Here is a 17984-nt window from a genome sequence, read left to right as displayed (position 1 = left end):
AGCCTTTGTGGTGCAGTGGAAATTAGGGTTGTGGCGCAGCAAAAATTCAGGTTGTGGCGCAGCAAAAATTCACCTCTCTCTCTTAAGGTATTCCGGGTTCTAACGGGTGCTCACATGTAGATGTATGGTGCTAAAACAGTAGCCACCTTAAGGTGGCAAATGTGTACATTCTTTGTGTGCCTTGTAATGTCAATAAAGTTGTAAGAGGATAAATATGAATGCACAAACAATAAACGTCAGTACGGCATTTATCACTGCATCAGTGTAGACATGTTGTAGCTTGGTCTGACCTCTCAAAGGGACCCAAACTTTAACTAGTGAGACGCATCTACAGTGCTATGTTCAGGTCTGGGCTCTCAAGGACCATGGCAAGAGAGACATGCACATAGTGAATGGATTCCTGCAAAAGGCCATGATGAAGATTTTTAAAGTATGGAAACAAATCTTATACAAAGAGTGGTTGAGGCAGCTGTGTCTGGCCTGGAGAAGATGCAGAGTGGGATCTTTTGAAAATGTGTAAATACTTGTTAAAGAGAGTTATGAAGATGGAGTCAAACTCTTGTCTCTGGTGCCATGACAGGACTCAGTGGGCACAATATGCAAGAGGCACAAATCAAAGTACAATAGCTAAAAAATGTCTGCTAGGAGTGCTCAAGCACTGGAACAGCTAGCCCAGGGAGTCAGTAGAGTCTCCATCCTTGGAGACATTCCAATACAAACCAAACTCTTGGCCTTAGGAAACTTGCATGGAGTGAGTCTGCTATGAGCACAGAGTTGGTCTAGATGATCTTCAGGGACCTGGTCAAACTGGGTAATACTCTTTTTTATACAAATTGCTTTTAAGAGAAAGATTATCATAGACAATTTACTTTCAACATAAAGTATTAAAAAAGAAAACATGACTTTATGACTATAGAGGTGTTTTTAAAAAACACAGGTAAAAAAATTACACAAAACTCTTTGTTAATATTCAGGGCTATGATCAGTGGCTGATCTTATACAAGATACCATAAATATTGCTATATTCACCAGATCCCTTATTCCAGGCTTGTGAACGGGGATAAATAGATGACAATGAGACACATATATCAAGCCAGAAATAAACAGTTACCAAAGACTGAGAAACAGTATTACCAAACTAATCAGCATAAATGTCACATAACTGGCCATTGCTGTACATCCTGCTCCAGTTGTGCCTAAAGTTGTGTCTAAAGTGCTGCCATCGTTGGTTTGATGGATTTGCTTTGCGTCACTGAGGTTCGTCTTGTCTGGCATCCCTGCTGAGACAAATAAGAAAATACAGCATGATGCATGCCTTGTCACTACTGGCAACATATTATAGCTAGAAAAAATTTAAATATCCTCAGCACACAGACTGTCACAGTTTGGTTTCTAATTCTCATGTTACTGCCAAATTCAAATGCTCTATAATTGCATCTAGAAATATTCACTATACTATATGGCTATTCATCGTTGAAAGCACTTTTGAGGTCTGCCAGCTCTGAACAAAGTTGTTCTTGTAGAAATATATCTCAACAAACATTTGCAGACTGAAATGAACAGTTATGCAAGTCCCAGTAGTACCTAAAAGTCCACTGCTCACGTATTTCTTGGATTTGAAGAAAAAAGGAAATAATTTAATGTGAAATTCCTTGTATCTGGGTCCCAATATTATTGCAAAATAATGTATAACTCATGGAAGGTATGCAGAAAAATATAGTTGTTGCTATATAAACCCTCCATTTTGGCACAATTGAAACAGACTTTACAACATTATAAGAAAAAATGCTAAAGCTAACTTTAAACATGAAACCTTTAACTGAGTTCCCAGCTGAATATTTGTTCTTTTTTTTTTTTTTTTTTTTTTTTTTTTTTTTTTTTTTTTTTTTTTTTTTTTTAACCAGGGTAAATATTTTTCCACGTCAAAACACTACTTCTATGGAGCAAGGGTGTCATCACCAGTTATATTTCCTCTACCTGGTTAAACACCAGAAACAGAAGGTCTTGGAGACACATTGAAATTTGGTAGCATTGTCAGCTGCTTGTATCTGCTGTGCATGCTTGTAGACTGTCTTATCTCATATAATAACTTGTGGCATGCCACTATCAATCAAAATTAACAAGTCTAAATTCAGTATTAATACATACAACAAATATTGACATTGTAATTACACCGATACTGAAAAAAGCTTCATATAAAGCAAAGTCAATATTTATGTAATTAGGTCAATACATATATAATTCAGAAGGTAAACTCTAGTGCTGGAACAGCAGCGTTAGAAAGAAGCTCAGCTCTACTGAGCTGATATATTGATTTTACAGTCTGGGTTTCTGCATCAGTATTCATTGTTTATGTGCTTCTTTCCTTTCTGTATCATTAGGAAAGATGAATAAACTAGTGAACTTTTTATTTATTATTCAAAGTGACTATAACAGAGTATAAATATTTTAGTCATGGTGTTCTTTGTAAAGCTGGTTTTACAGAAGCTGCAGAGGACAGTCATTCTTAAAAAGAACAATTTTTTTTTTGGTGCTTTCATTAAAAGTACTCTTTCCTCTAAAAGCAGCTTGAAAGCTGCTTTTTTGTGAACTTCTGCTCTATGTACTCAAATATCCTTCTTGCAGCCTTGAAAAAAAAGCATTAAGGGAAGAGCCAGCTAAAGTCAAACATGCTGTCTGAAAAAACCTGCTGTATGCTTTCTGAAAAAACCTGCTAGAATGAATTAATCTTTGCTGCTGTACTAAACAGTGTACCTGTTATTTCGTGTGGATTTATTATTCCTATTCTCTTGCTTAGAATTTGTAAAAATTAGCTGTATGAGTACAATGCAAGTAGACATACAAGAAGGAGGAGGGACACAACCGATGTTGAGAAAGAGGGAATACAACTTTTCCTCATCATGTACTTTCAGTAACCTGTGTAGAAAAACATCAGTCAACCAATGCTCCACTGAAAGTATTTTGAGTGGATCATCACTATCACAGTATATCAAGGGTTTTTTTTTTTTTTTTCAGGGAAGCTTTTTTCAGTAAAGCAAAAGGAAAAAAAAATAGTTTTCATATTTTTTTCAGAGTTTTAGTGAGATCTTCTCATATTTAAAAAGACTAATTTCAGTAGACAGTGAAAAATTCAACTCTTGCCTACACAACAAAGGAGTTCAGTAAGTGCTATAGGTATAACAAAGTAGATTTTTCCAGTGTATTTACAGATATGCTATCAGAGTAGTGAAAGATAGGGTCTTACATAGAACATAAATTATAAAAAGCAATGAATATAAAAATGAAAAATATTCCTAGATCTTGCAGGTGAAGAAATAACCAGCTTCCGCCGAATGCATTTTGAAGCTGAAGACAATGTGACTAGATAATAATCAATGACTGGACAGTCAGGTGTAATTTCTAGTGTAAATTAAATTTACAATATTATGGAAAATAGAGATTTCTTTTGATAGATTTTTTTTTTCTCTTCTTTCCATCCTCAAATAAAAGATGCAGACTTTGGAAGTTCCCATGAAAGCAGTGTTACAAAATAGTTCAAACCTACTAATTTATTTTCCTTTGACCAAACAAAATGCTGTAAATCATTATGTATAATCTCCAATCTTAAAAAAATACACTATTAGAATTGTAATGTAATCATACAGCAAACCTGTTACCTATTCCGCCCCATAGGTCTATGCCTCACTTTGACTTTATTGAAATAAGAAGTCCAAAAATATGTATAGATATCATCTGATGAAAAAATCACTGAAAAGAAAAACACTCCTTTAAAGTAGCCTATTTCAACAAAACTGTGCTATGTTACTAGGGTTTTTTAGGTAATTCTAATAAGTGTAACTATAGTTTTAATTCCGGCACCTAGCCTATCCTTTTTATCTAAATTAGTAGGTTCTGTTGTTCATTTTGAATAAGGAGTTAAAAGATTTATATATTTAAACATATACTCCATTTACATTTTTCATATACATTTTTCATATATCAGAATCTGTAACAGAAATTATCGTTTCCTGTTAATGTAAATTTAACTTTCATAGTTCACAGCGCACTTGGAATGAGAGATATCAATAATTTTTAGCAGAACAAACCTGAAAGAAAGCAAACTTTTTCTGGTTTTAGCCTCCTCACATGACTGTAGCTTGAATTATGTTACAGAAAAGACAATTAAATTTCCAAGTATTTAAAATTATCTCAAATAAATGTCTAATTTAGTAATAAAATCATACTAGAACTAATATTTTGACTGGAAAAATGGTAAAATTCAGAAGTCCCTGATTCAGAGGGAATTTTTTTTTCTGATGAAATTTCTAATTTCAACAGAGCAGAAGATAAATAGCTTGGGAATTAAAATCCAAATACCATGTTTGCATAAGTCTACATAAAGCAAAGCTGACAAGTATCACAGACATGGCCCCAGCATCATGTGTAAATAGCTGCAATTTAAAGTATTGTCCTTCTCTCGTTTAGAAAAAATAATCAGCAAAAGAATTTCTGCAAATATTGTGATTAGTATTGCATCATCTCATAATTTTATAACAGCTGCAGAGTATTTCTAAAGCTTTTTAACATGTTCTAAACATATTTAAACATGTGAGAGGCAATGGTACTGCCAGCTTTTAGAGCTGACCTGTCACGTTCTCCAGAATACCTACAGCAACAATAGTATTTCCTTCCAATATTCAGCAAGAACCCTTAGCCTTGATTTGAAAAGTAAAATCTATAGTCATGGGAGGTTTTCATTTGATACAGAAGTTTTCTATTGAGGTTGTCAAAATATTACAAAAATGGGCTATGACTTTGAGTCAGTAGATGCCTGCCTAGCAAGGGCCATGCTGGGACTTGAAGAATTTTAAGGGTTTTAAATGGAACATCATCTGACAATGGCCTACCTTGAAACCAAGCCAGAAGATGTTTGTGTGAGAGCAATCTAACCCTAATCCAACCCTTCCTGTGTTATCTTCTGTCTGCTGACCAACATAGAATTATCACAGGAAAACTGAAGGTGCCAAATGAGCTTCTGTCAACATCACCTTGGACACAAACCCAGACAAGATTTAGAGAAGAGGAAGAATTTGATTTCTCTATGTGCAACATTCTTATGAAGTTCTGGAAAATTCAAAATATGGCTTTATAGAATCAGATTTTTCTATGAGCCTCAAATAAGAGGAAAAAAATTATTTTTAAAGGATAGGACAGGATTTTAGATGGGAAAAAATTGTAATATTTCTTTTAAAAGACAGCACTGTGAAGTTGCAGGCAAAACTCTTCTTAGTAGAAAAATAATTATTAAATTAATATGTAATAGAAATGTCGGGATCTTTTAAAGGACAAACTGTGGAGAAAACCCCTGATAACTAGATGAAGTTCTGTTCCAAAATTTATGAGAAGGCTCATGAGGAAGCATTAAATCATTTTAACAAAAGAAAAAAAAAGAAAAAAGAAGAAAAATAAGTATTTACTTTACATTACCTTGCATTTTCATTTCATAAATTAAAATAACATATTAGTTCCCAAAACTTTTTATTTGATTGGCCAATATTTTGCCATCTGGAAGCTTCAAAAGGGTGTCCCCTCTTTTTATTTCATGGAAGTTTTTTCACCAGGTTTTATTCCTAAATACCCAGTATCATAAAAATGTTTCACAACATAGCCATAGTAACTAAATCACAAAGCTGTGCTTAAATACCTCAGAAAAATTTTTGTTTATAGGTAGTAGTTCCTATGAAAACTTCCATTTGCTACTTAATAAATATTTATATATATTCCTCTACAGAACAGTAGCTATGTGAGAGAAAAAACCCGACTGAGTATATGTCAGATCATTCTCCAGCTAGAGTATTTAAGCCATTACTCCTAAATATGTCACACAATATTTATGAGTATCCAGTGCATAGAAAGAAAAGTAGAAACAATGGACTAACTCAATTATTGTTATTTAAAGACTTTTCCATGTGAAGTTCATGTGATATTGGCCACAAAGTCTTAACGAGGGGAGGAAAAGACTTGTGGAAACTCTCTCATGAAGGGTACCTGGAAAAGGACTAGTTTCTGGAGGCTGCTTCCATGTTTTTTATGTCTGCATCTATACTTATAAAACCTAGGGGATGTCCCTAAAAGGAAAACATATGCTCTCTGCCCTTTTTATAGTACACGTAGAGCAGTGTGTGTATTCACTCTCTTCAGGAAATACATTTTTATGATTTGATACAATTTTTTTCCTTTGAGTTACACAGTTTTGGTGAAATGGAAAAGAGCAGTATCATTGGAGTGGATGACAGCAGAGATTTCTCCCAACCTCTACAGTTCTGTGATTCTGTAAGTGTTAAGTGTTTCACAATTCAGCACTGGCTATGAACAATCAAAAAATCCTACTGGATTTAATTAACACATCGTACAGAAGGAATGAACCTACATTGCTTTGCTATTCTTTGACTACATAGTGAGAAATATGTGAGATATTTCTGCTGAGAATTGAGTCAGGAGTCAACCTGGTGAGAAGTGCATCTTTATTCTGTATAGTTTTCATTTAATGAAGAGAAGTTAATAGTTGATCCACAGAGGTTAAAGAAATATCAGAATTTCCAAGCATTTTTTACGATGAGACTTTGGGGATCTTTGTGTTTTAATAATAAATAAAAATAAATTATATAACATTACACAATTTTGCCATATATAAATTATAAATCAGCTTACTCAGGAGAATTTCTTAATGCTTCAAACTTGTCTTTCAGTGAAGCTCCATTTGCTACAAGATCCATGACAAAAGAAAGAGAATTCAGCATTATTAATTTTAAAAAAGAAGACTTTTTTCCTTATGAAACCTGTGGTGGTGTGTTTATGTTTAATGTTCATGATTTGTTGGATATGATTTTCTGTAATGGGTCGTTCTATGTAACCCCCCCATGTTCCTCCCTATATGGTTTTCCCCAGTCCCGGTTATAATGTCAATCATTGGGTATATTACCTCCTGGTCCTGTCTGTCACTCTGGGGCCTCTCCCTGCATCCAGAAAGTTCCAGGGAAGGCGTTGAGTGATTGGGCTGGATCCAGGCTTCCCCCTCCCATTATTCCCTGTATGGTTATCTCACCTGTATTTTATGTTAAGAGCCGCACCCTTACTGTACCCCATTGGACCCTGGTTGAACCCTCCCCTGTGTAACACCCCCTGTTAAAAGTTGCTGCACAAAGACCCTCGTGGTGTCTCTGAGGTTGGTGTCCCGAGGTGAGGACTCCACGTCCGGAGCCTCCAATAAACTCGTTTGGATCTACCCCTCGAGAGTCCCTCCTTTCATTCCTCCTGCCACAGCTACGCTTCACTCCTGGCAAGCCAAGACCCTCTCTGTTGCTGTGGTGCCAGGGCTGGCCAGAATTGGCGACACAGGCACCGCTGCAGAAACCTACTGTAACACGAACATACACGTAGGTGTTGTTCCACCAATGCCCTGTCAATGAAACCAATGAATTACACAGAAAACAGCCTTCACTGATATGGAAATTTCATTATGTAGGACAGTGTTTATTCCTATCAACCTGTGTCTTTCTGTTATGTCTAAAGTCTTAATTTGGGTGCAGTCTCATTGTGTCAAAGGTTTGAAATCAAAATTAATAGATTTTGACAAAACAGTGATGTCTCTACTTTACTATTTTTGTCTACCTGTGACAGTTGCCTGATGTTTTGAGGTGGGAGGTAAATAAATATAGTGAAAAATTAAAATAATGAGCCCATTGGGACACCTAACTTATGGCATCCAATGATTAATATTTGTCCTGGACCATAGGGAAATTGATTATCTTCATACAGTAGAGTGAATTTTTCTCATAAAGACTTTTACAGCCCCTTTACCTTGTGCAAGAAGGAATCAAACCAAAAGCAGTGAAAAATCAAAATTAAAAGGCAACATGACAAGCTAAAAATGTGTTTACATTCTCTTAGTTGTATGAGATCACTTTTAAATATGAAGGCCAGAGTCCTTAAAATACATCCATGAAAAACAATTCAGTACACTTTTTTAAAAACTACAAATCAGTTTATACTTTGGGAGAGCAAAATTTCATCTCTTTGCTGTGTTGTTTACACAGTCAGTTTGTGTCAGAAATGTCAAGCAAGTGTGAGCACTTCCCCAAATGCATCATAAAGTAGCATTGTGTTGATGCTGAAGTGATGAGCTTAAGAAGATAACAAGAGATGGTATGTAAGGGGCAAATCATTCCACTTGGCTTTTAGTATATGTTTAGTCTACATTTACACCTTGGGTTCATTTGGTTAAACATAGTTGCCCACAGGGATTTTAGATGTAGGGAAGAGAGGTATCACATTTGGCATACAGCTGCTGGTCCAAAAGCAGCCTGATTCTTTTAAAACCCTTTAAGGATGTCTTGGACATCTTAGAGAACCTCTGGTGATTTTGACCCTTCTATTTAGACAACTGAATCAAAGTTAGTTACAGCAGCTTGCATTACAGTGGATGCAGACAAATAGGGAAATGCAGAAGAAGAAGAAGGATGCAGAGGAGGAATACTCAGATGTAGATATCTGAATTTGAACCCTGCACCTAGTTGCATAACATGTTCAACACTGAGTGACCAGTGAGTGTTTTCCAATATATCCTGTACCATTATGCTTTATATCTTTGATGCAAAACTAAATGTTGAATCATGTAGCTGTGGCAAATGGATAACGTTTCAAAAATTCTAGGTAGGAAAATAAATAATAAATAATAAAAAAATGAAATATTGATAAAGTTCATGTTTTTTCAGCTGTACTAGTATATTTTCACTTCTATAGCTAAACCCCTGCCTTCAATCAATTTTGGTTTCAGTACCTGGTGTTGAAGGGCAGGATCAAGGGCTGCATACTGCCATGAAAATCACCAATATCTGATGTGTGCAAACATTTATGAGAAGCCAGTACTTCATGAAAGTGTTTCCTATTCAAGTACAGAAAGCGTCATTGCAGCTACATTTACATAGTTCAATATGTGCCCCAGAAGGAGATCCTTCAGGCAAAGTGCTGTTGAGTGGCTTATGCCTGCTGTGCTAAGAGACACCAATACCTAGAGGAAACTGCTAAACAAACCTCCCCTACGTGGTACAATGCCTTGCATGTCTTTTAAGCCACACACAGCGATGTCCCAGGCTCAGAGATCCAGTTATCATTTTGTTTGTTTCCTTTTAGTTCAAAGTGTCCGAAATAAATATGAAGGCTGTGCTGCAACCCACCAGGTGGTGTTTTTAAAACATGAAACTGAAGGAACGCATTACAAGCTCTGGGATATGATATCCAGGCAAGGGAAAGTGTTTGAAAATAAAAAGGCTGCTGTTGAGGGACTCTGCAGGGCAGAGAAACTCAAGCCTTCAGCCGTCTGGTTTGTGTTGCCTTTTGGAAGCAGTCCCTGGAATGAATTATCCACAGAACTTGAAGTTTATTTTGGAGTGACCAAGATCATTTTCCTTAATGCTCAGCCATGGCATGAACAAACGTCCATGAGATGTGGGTAAGAGGTACCTAAACCAGGAGAGAAAACTCACACGCTAAGTTACTTGAAAATGTAGACATAGCCAGTGAAAATCACTTAAATTTGGAGTGTTCCTTAGTATCATAGGAAAGTTCTATAATGTGATATAAAACCTAGCAGCAAATTCACAATGTCTTCATAAGTCCCACCTCTGCAATTGGCCAGTCATTTTTTTCAGTGAAATGCAGTCACTGAGTTTTTATTGCTGTTCCTAAGTAGCACATGGAACATGTATTAGATCCCAAGGAGAACTCCGAGTGCTGAAAAGCTGAACCTGAGCTGTATGCTACAACATGATGTGGAACAGAGAGATCATGCTCACTCACTTAGAAGCCAAGCCAACTGATAAAATGCTGAAGAAATTTTCTGAAATATGTAATAGGTAATTATTTGGAGGAAATAATTTGATCTAAAATCCCTTTTTTTTTTTTTTTTTTTTTTACTTTGTATATGCTAACAATCATTGTAATAATACACAAACCAACACAAACAGCAATTTTAACTGTACAGGGAATATCAAGACGCAAGTAATCTCACATACAACAAAGTATTACTGTTATTGTTACAAATCCATTAAGAAACCTGCCTAATGGTATTAGCCAAGAAAATTCTGCATGGTTAACAATATATTAGGAAATTAATCCAACACATCATGTTTAACTTTGCATATTTTATGAAATTTGTATACACAAGAAATAGAGTGTAACCAGTGATCTTACCATAAATCTGGAAAGTCATTTTAACTAAAAGAGCAGCAGACATTAAGTCTCTAGTCCAGTATTTGAAAGTTTTCTTTCCAAGCTGACAGTGGCATTTGTTTCACATTATACATTAATGAACTCAGTATTTCCATTGAGAAAACAAAGCTTTTATGAGTTAATGTAACACAAACAAATGGTGTCACAAACCAAAACATTTCCATTTGTTTCACATTCTTAAGAACCAAAAAGTGATAACATCATTTGTTGAAATAGCTAATATGTACTTTTTTAACTTGTAGGTCAGTTTTAGCATAAATAACATTAATGTTAAAATTATATTGTTAAAATAGCAGGTCTTAGGTGTCTAAAAGACTTGGGTTTATTTCCCATACAGACACCAAAAATAACTATGTCTGAAATTGAGAGAAGCCCAGTAACCTTCATCAGATCTATTCCTATTGGTTTCTTGGCCCATAGTTTCTAAATCCATGTTCATTATAAGACATGTTCATTATAACTTCAAGGCTCTAGGGTGCTGGAATCAGCATTGCCAATAATGCCTGTTTTAAATGAAGAAATCCATCTTCTCAATCCTTTTCCTTATTGAAGGAGTTTTAACCTTTATCATTAACCTATGCAAAGGCTTTGTAATCAATACAAAATTAAAATAAGGCTAAAGTTCCATAAATCAGTTGGTGTAAAAGTAAGCAAATTCTTCATTCTCTGAATTTTCATCTGATTAGTATTAGTTTCCTTCCTATGAGTCAGATGTCCAGATGTCCAATATAAATTACTGTCCCTTGAAACCGTTTATCCATTACTCTGTTGTTTTTTTTCCCTTTTTTTTTTTTTTTTTTTTTTCCATTTTGCTGTAGGAGATTTATAATCAACAATTCTGTTTTATACAAAACTACCATACAGAAGAATAGAAGAATGAAATGGATTTGAACCGAAACTCATGAAACTGATGTGTGAACTTGGTTTGAGGAAGAATGCTAGTAGTTATGGTCACTAAAAAATGACCATAAAATGGACTAAAAAATGGTTTTCAATTTTTTTTTAATCATTGAGATTGCCCTGATTTATGGCCCAATTTCACTGTAGCAGTTCATTATTCTACTGTTTGTCTGTATGCTGTTTCAAAAATGAAAGTAGCAAAAAAATCACTATTTTCTGGAAAATAAATCTGAACTAAAACAATTTCCATTGTCAAGATATTGAAGTAACTCGGTATTTTTTTTCAGGTCAGTCTACCTAGAATTCCAGTCATTCCAGTCATTCCAGTCATTCCACTCTCTGTTAACAGAAACATAGTCTGCAGATTATCTAAATCCCCAAAATACTAATACATTAAGTAGTTCTTAAGTTTTCCTGAAAAGCAAATTCAATGACATATTGCCACAATTTAAAATTATTTAATGCAGAAGTTTTTACAGTCAGTTCCTTATCACGCCTGCAGATGGGAGATATTAGAGTCACCTGTTGCTGTGCACTGACACATTTTAAGACCCCCCTTGTGAACCTGTTCCAAAAAGTGAGCGTATTTTTGTTGATGAGTTGGTTTCACTGCATCTTGAGCTCACTTTTAGAACCATCCCACTGTGGGATCTAGTATGTGTTGGGACAAGGAAGAAGGACCATGCTGTTATAATTTGGAAAAGAACTTAAGCTGTCATCTAATCATAACATTGTAATGCACCCAGAAACAGACTGAGAAAATGTAAAATCTGCTGTTGATATCTGACTCAATCCCACATCAAAGACTGTATTACTGACTAAAAAAGGAAGTGTTGAGCAGTAAAGAAACTAGATGTCCTTGTCTCCATTCCTTCACTGTAAACAAAAGCACAGCTTGTGTCCTTATAAATAAAAATGCAACACAGAGATTCTCTCCAGTTGCTGCTTTCTCTTCCTCTCTAGGTTTACTTTTGGTTCCACAAGTTTTATCTAAGCTACTGTGTTGAAAATACATCAAAAGCATATAACTGAAAAGAATAAATTTTCCAGTATCTTCTTAGAAATTTATTTTCTAATCAGATTATGAAGTTTTAAAAAACAGTTTTTCACAGAAATTTTTCCTCTCTGATTTTCATTTCTGAGACAGTTCTTTCTGGCAGAGCATTTAAATTTCTTTCAGGCAATATGAATGTCAGTGATAAATTCTGTGGTGCTTACTGATGAATATTGACCTGCATCCCTCAGTGTCTTTAGTGTTATGAAATGCCATAGGAAATCTTGTGTCTCAGTGCATCCCACAGGTACAAGATCTCTGATCTGAAGTCACCAAACACAAATAGCTAAACATCAAAGTATGTGTCTTTTTTAAGTTCAGAAATAACCTGGGTGATTCAAAGAACCAACCTGATGGTTGAATCACTGGGTGATTCAAAGAACCAACCTGATATCTGCAGCAGTTTAACCTCTCCCTAGGAAAGCTGGCCTTGCAGAATTCATATAAATATATAGGTTCCACACAAATATACAGCTCCAATTCAGCAACACATCAATAGTGCTGCTTCTGTTTTGCTCCCAAGCATCCATCCCTGAACAGAAAATAACTGCTGATTGCCCTGTGCTCCCACATCCTAGCTAGGCTGACCATTGATTTGATATGGCTGTGGTTGACTGACTGGATGGAAGTAGTTACCAACAAAAGCAAGACATCAGTCTCTGGGCTAGCAGCAATGCGAGTAATGTAATAACAGGTCTAAACATAACATGTCAGTAAGAAGAAAAGAAATATTGAGGGGAAAGAAATTATTTATTTGTTTCTCAGATTGGTAATGTGGACATTTGTGAAGCCTAAAGAAGGAAAAGAAAACTTATACGACTTCAAGAGTTTCATCTTAAAAGTATGTTAGTGGTGCCTGATCCTCTCTTCTAACTGAGTGCCCATCTATGTTACCTAAATTAATTAAATATAATTAAGTATAATATATATCTAAATATAAACAAAGAATCAACTGCTATTTCTAGTTAATTTGAAAATTTAGATATATTTTCAAAACTAGCTTTTAGTCACAACACAGGTCTTCAAAGAAAACAGGAACACAGATGGATGAGAAACAGCTGAACTTTCACAGTTTAAGTTTTTAGCCTGAAGATATTGATCCAAGAGAGAAAGAATTGAGTAAATAATGGATGAGGGCTGAAAAGTGAAGAGAAAGAAAGGTGACCTCTGTTTAAAGTAATTTTGTGTGGACTGTAAGTTAAAGAGACTGTAAGTTTGCACTTAAGTTGAGCTGTACCATTGTCAGTGAGAAGGAAGGTATGTCAAAGTGCAAAAAATGCTTTTTCCATGCACAGGTGAGTAATGGGAATTGAAGGCATACACTGCATCAACAGATTAACACCAGCTCCTCCACCACGCTCCTGTTTCCTGTGAAGTATCAGCGTGTGGCAAAAGAAGGGGAGATGGTAACAGTGACCTTGGCAGACAACATATTCACCTTTTTCCTCTTCTGGATGAAGAGAAGGAATAGTAGATTCAGATCCACAAACAGTGCAGCAGAGAAAGTTTTGCCAGAAGCCTCAACCCAGAAATCTACAAATGTATGCCAGATTACCTGAGAAAAATAATTGGCAACCCAGAGTTTATTACCCTGAGTTTTATTTAAGCTGATGTGCCTGCCTTAGCAGAAGCATCATTTCTTAGGAGTTATCAGGGAGGGGAATCATTCCAGTGGAGCAAAGCCTGGATATGAGGCAGTTTAAAGCATGAGAGCTCTTTGTGCTCTGAAACTGCTTTTGTTCTTCAGTAGTCTTCTTCTAGGAAAATGGCAGCTGAATAATGAGTGGTCTGCTTTACAGACCTAGACAGTTTTGCTTTTGAGTCTGATACCAAGGATTTGTGATTTCTTGGAGAGATTAGAGGTCATGGCATAAGTTTGGGTGATTGCCCAAAAGGGAGAAAGTAAAACCTGGTTCAAATTCTACCTATTTCTAGCAGTACAAACAGTTCCGAAGTAAGGTATCTTCTCAGGGCAATTGGATCTTTCTCTGGAGCTCCAAATGGCAGTTTATCTCTCTCTCTGAAGAAAATTAGCATATGTGTAAGGTGAAGAATTGGAGTATCTGGCTCCTAAAGCAAAAAATACATAGCCTCAGTCTACAGTGAAAAAAGCCTGCAACTTCAAAAAAGTGAATTAGTTACCAAGATCTTCTCTTACACATGCACGTGTTAATATAATATCTTGTTTACTCTAAAGCATTTGATTTTGGGAAGTTAGGTTTAGCCAAGTTGAATGTTGCAGGTTTTTTTTTTTTTTAATTTAACCTATTTTATATATATATATACCCATGTATTTAAAAGCTTTTGGCAAATTTAGCCACAATTAAGCTAAAACAGCAATGGAAGCATTAAGAAAAACAGGCTACTGAACTACTATCATCGACATCTACAATCAGTGTAAGAAGACCAAGACTGAACTTACACAAACTAGATATTTGGCATAAAAAGGTGGAAAAAGGCAGAATTGGAGCAGAATGAATGCACTGAAAGGCTAATGTAAGTTAAACAACAAAGGAAATTCTCCAAAAATAGTTCAGCAGAATAAGCAGATGAGATAATCTGCTGAAAATGCTGACTGTAGGTTTTTAATAAGTCAATAAAACTAGAAGTCCAGGAATGTAACGTAAGCTTAAGCGGTAATCATGGCATCTCTTCCCTTGTGGTGTGCCCTCTTCCTATGTGCCCCCTCCTTTTCCTTCAGCCTCATGGATGAATTATAACATGTCATGCTTCACCTCCAAACAGGAGGAGTTCCAGGACATGTTCAGCACACTCCAGTCATGCTCCAGTGGCTTCCGCAGCCAGTAGGGAATTAGGGAGCAGCAGAGACTCTCAATGTTTGTAGCAGGGTGAAAAGTATCAAATTGCAACACCCTCCCAGACATCAGATCAAGATGGTGTCTTCTCACTTTGCCAAGAAAGACATCAATAAACAGCTCTGATTTTGGGAGCAGAGCTGCAGAAAGATGAAAGATGAGATTAATTATAAAAATGAGTTTACTGTTCTGTCTACCTGGGCACTGAGCGTGAACCCAGCACAGGCCATGATGGTGCTTGTGGGGTGCTGTCCTTGGCACCTGAGAAATCCTGGGTTGATGACTGAACCAGTTTCTGAGCAGTGCTCAATCATACCAATACAAATTGAGGTATTAAATCAAACCAAGGTCTATCCAGGAATACCAGTCAGGAGCAAGAGCAGGAACTGGACCAGAATCAGGACTAGAGAAGAGATTTCCTTCAACATTGGCTTGAGGCTATTCAGGAGACAGGACTAGAAAAGATTATACCTACAGCTTAGCTCAGGGAAGGTCTAGGTGCACAGAACAGAGCTGCTCTGGGGCTCTAGGGCCAAGAAGGCATGGGTGGGAACCACAGGGGAGGCCAGTCAGGACCATCAAGGCTTGGAATGGGGAACATGGTTAAATTTCAGTAGAAGCTGCCTCAAAGTAGTTCTTAATCTGTGCGATTTCCTCAGCACCCTCATCATTGACCCTGAGATCTCATCTACTTTCCAGAGGGTTGCCTGGTCCTGCAAGAGGTTCTTGTTCCACTTGTGCCTCTGAATAGGGCAGAGGCAACACTGTTTGGATGAGCAGTTGGTACAGTGCCCCTCACACAGCAGTCGTCTCCCTCCACTCCTCATGGTGCAGGCAACCATCTCAGCCCTCTCCCTCTGCATTGTGGGCTTGGGAAGAGGGACAGGTAGTTATAAAACCAGGGAGTTCCTGCTGGTTTTGGGAGTGGATGCCAGCAGCTGGTAGGACATTCTCTAAAGAGCAACTGACAGAGTCAGTTGATGACTGATTTCACCAAATGGGCAAAAGAACACAATCCTGTAAGATGACTCTCCATTTGAGCAGAACCACTGTAATTCCTCACATTTATGCATAACAAGAGATAATTTCAATAGCCTGCTTAGTCAAAGCATGCTGATATTGTCACTAAACTGTGCACCTGCTGCTTGATCCAACCATCCCTTGCTGTAGTCTTTGCATTCCTCAAGCTCCTCTTTAAACTATTCAATCTAGAATAAACTGCTGAAAATGCCGACTGTAGGTTTTTTCTGGCTTGTAGTAGGAGGTATCTTTCATTGAGATTAAAGACAGATGAATGTGTTGTAAATAATACAATGCCTCTTGCTTCATTACTCTCAGTGTTTTCTGTGGGAATCTATTCCTTAGTTCAAATCTTAAATTTCCTATTAAAAAATAAAGGACTGAGACAAGACTATGCAGGCTCCTGAAGGCAGTGTTTTACCACGCTAGTGGCAAACGTAAAGTCGTTGCAAACAAAATAAAACAAAAAAACCTCAATTTTCAAAAAGGATAATCAGGAATTACATCCTTGTTACAATTTTTGGCTGGTGGAAAAAAAAAAAAAACAACTTAACAATATTATTGTACCTTAAAAAATTAGGTACTAAATGACTTTAAAAAGAGTTTGCTTGGAAAAACCCTATCTGAAAGACTATTTTAAACAAATTGTATAAGTTTTCTGCATTCTCAGGGATGTTTTTTGCTTTCTATGACACATTAAATATTAGTAATAATGTAGTCAGTTTCCCAGAGCAAAAAGAAAGTGTGGGATTCATAATGCTTGAAAATATCAAACAGTGTACGCAGAGGGAACAAAATTGCTAGACCTTACGGAAAGCAGAGAGATGTCTTGCTGTTTAAACCTTCTATTGTCAGTGATCAACTTGCCAGATGCAAACTATTTTTAGTGGCTTTCCTTGCATATGGAATGGGGAAGCATAAATAAAGGACATTTTCTCCAGATAGGTGGTCTGATTTATAAATAGATGAATTAGTGAATAACTAATACATTTAACACCATATATTAATAAAAATCCAAAGGAAATACCACTAGACATTGTTATAGAACTGTAATTTTAAGGACTGATTTAATTCTAAACATAAAAATGCCCATTCTTTTACTTCTATATTTAGTGAGTTTTAACCTTGGTATTCTTTTGAACTCATCAGTAAAAGAGATTTTTTTTATTTAATCTGGCACATAGAAGTTTCAAGTACAAAGCATTACTGATGCATTCTATTTTGACTGTTAAGTTATTTAAAACTCCATTTTATTTTATACTTATACTGTACCACCCAAAATAGCATTTTAGAGGCAGTGAGTCAATCTCATTCAGATTTTTGTCTGACATGAAAAGGAGTTGTAAATGGGAAAATGGAGATACACTGACATAAATAATCATACATTCCCAAATATATTTTCAGATTACACATCTGGGCTGTGTATGGATATCTTGATATACCAAAATTCAATGGCCTCCACTATGCACATAATCAGACTAAATGATCAAAATGGAATCCTTTTAGCTGTAGACTTAATAAGCTATGTGCAGATTGAAATCCTCTTGAACTGGAATTAATACTTATTAACCAGACTTCCACATTATCTCTTCAACTGAAAACTCTCTAATTATAGGAAGTCAGATATAAATGCTCAGAAACAGGATAGCCTGAACTGGTGAACTTGATTTGACCAGACTCATTAAGGTAATTTTTAATTCTTGGATTATTTTGAAATATTTTTCTTTTTTAAAATTAAAAGTAATGCCAACATTTTCAATATGTATTTCTACCGTAAATTTCTTACATTTACACATTTTTCTATATTTTGTTGAACTTTTATAGTTTGCAAGTGTCAATCATCTTTCAAAGATATATTTCTTATAACAAGAGACTGTTTTGTCAGGAGAACTTTTACATTAAAATGAATTCATAACTTCTAAAGA

The 17984-nt window shown here is 35.9% G+C and overlaps 1 long non-coding RNA gene across 1 annotated transcript in view; it reads right to left on the bottom strand.

Moving 5' to 3' along the window:
- Positions 1–1236: 1236 nt before the first annotated feature.
- The window catches only part of LOC136374388 (uncharacterized), a 406287-nt gene continuing 389539 nt past the window's right edge, over positions 1237–17984 (bottom strand). Inside the window, exon 3 of the long non-coding RNA XR_010745898.1 lies at positions 1237–1277. This is a non-coding gene — a long non-coding RNA (uncharacterized lncRNA). The remainder of the gene's footprint in view (positions 1278–17984) is intronic.

Source organism: Sylvia atricapilla, chromosome 2 (assembly GCF_009819655.1).
Source record: "Sylvia atricapilla isolate bSylAtr1 chromosome 2, bSylAtr1.pri, whole genome shotgun sequence".
Lineage (NCBI taxonomy): Eukaryota > Metazoa > Chordata > Aves > Passeriformes > Sylviidae > Sylvia > Sylvia atricapilla.
The sequence above is the reverse complement of the archived record's forward strand: the minus strand, read 5'-3'. Positions and strand labels throughout refer to the sequence as shown.